This window comes from Myodes glareolus, chromosome X (genome assembly GCF_982192425.1).
Source record: "Myodes glareolus chromosome X, mMyoGla1.1, whole genome shotgun sequence".
NCBI classification, from domain to species: domain Eukaryota; kingdom Metazoa; phylum Chordata; class Mammalia; order Rodentia; family Cricetidae; genus Myodes; species Myodes glareolus.
The window spans coordinates 33,305,098-33,306,365 of NC_142053.1; the positions used below are offsets into that span (position 1 = coordinate 33,305,098).

Below are 1,268 nucleotides of genomic sequence, written 5' to 3' on the forward strand. Positions count from 1 at the left end.
AGGAGGGAAGAGGCAGTGAAAGGAGCAGAGAAAATGTAGAGCTCAATAAATATCAATAAAATAAAATAGGGGCTGGAGAGATGGCTCAGTGGTTAAGAGCACTGACTGCTCTTCCAGAGGACCCAGGTTCAATTCCCAGCACCCACATGGCAGCTCACAACTGTCTGAAAACCCAGTTCCGGGGGATCTGACACCTTCACACCAATGCACATAAAATAAAGCTAAATAAACCATAAAAAAAATCAAATAAAATAAAAGACAAAAAAAGAAAAAAACAATGGTCGTTTACTTGGGCAGGAGTGGGGAAAAACTAGTTTGGCTGAGAAACATTCAGTTCTTCCCTTACAAACGCAAAGAAAACAGGAATTTTAGAGGTCATGGATCAGAAAAAAATGCAATGACAACTCCTAGTCTCCTCAGTTAGCCAAATCAAATGAAAGAAAACAGGTAAAACTATCTTTCACTCTAAATACCTACCTATGTATTCCACTGTAGCAATGGGTATTTGATTAAAAGCAGGAAATAATCAAACAGCCCCCCCTCACAAACGTTCTATTCTAAGAGCTACAGTCATCTGGAAGTGACATAGACAAATCCATTCCCCCAATGACATTTCGTCTCCAACACAAAAAGGCTATGTAATACCTTACATAAATTAACCAGCGTGTTTTAAAAATAAAGCAGTTCTGGATTAAAGATATTACACTGTAGCTGCGGTGAATTATGAAGCACAAGAATATGTGCAGTAATCAGGAATTTTCAGTCTAATCAATCTCCACGGTTATCACTTAATTTTTGGTAGTAGATAGTAACTGGCCATGCATTTTGATACTAAAGTCACAAATTGTAGAGAACAAGAAATAGTGTATTAGAACAACCAGGTGTGAAGACTATACTGTCAGGGATCATTTCTATAGTTCGTTACTTGCAACCAGGTTGACCAATGACTGCAATGCTGAACACATTTCTTCTATGCACTTGGCGATCTGTTTTGCTGTCGGTCCTTGTTGTGGGTCCTTATTATCTGTCCTTGTTGGGGGTTCTTGTCGGTCCTCAGTTTGATTCTTCAATATCCATATTGTTCTTCAATATCCATCTACAGCCTCTAATATTTCTTAATCTTTCTTTTCATCATATAGATCTGTTGAAATGAACTGTTCAGCTAATTTAATATCCATTCTTTGGTCCCCTGGCCACCACTGAGAACGCTGCAGATGCCTTGGTCTTCAGGATTCCTTTAATGGGTCTATGTGAGGCCATTGAGGTTG

The 1,268-nt window shown here is 38.8% G+C and overlaps 1 pseudogene; it reads left to right on the top strand.

Annotated features, from left to right (window-relative positions):
* Nucleotides 1-886: 886 nt before the first annotated feature.
* Nucleotides 887-990, top strand: LOC146889276 (small nucleolar RNA U3; annotated as a pseudogene).
* Nucleotides 991-1,268: the final 278 nt, after the last annotated feature.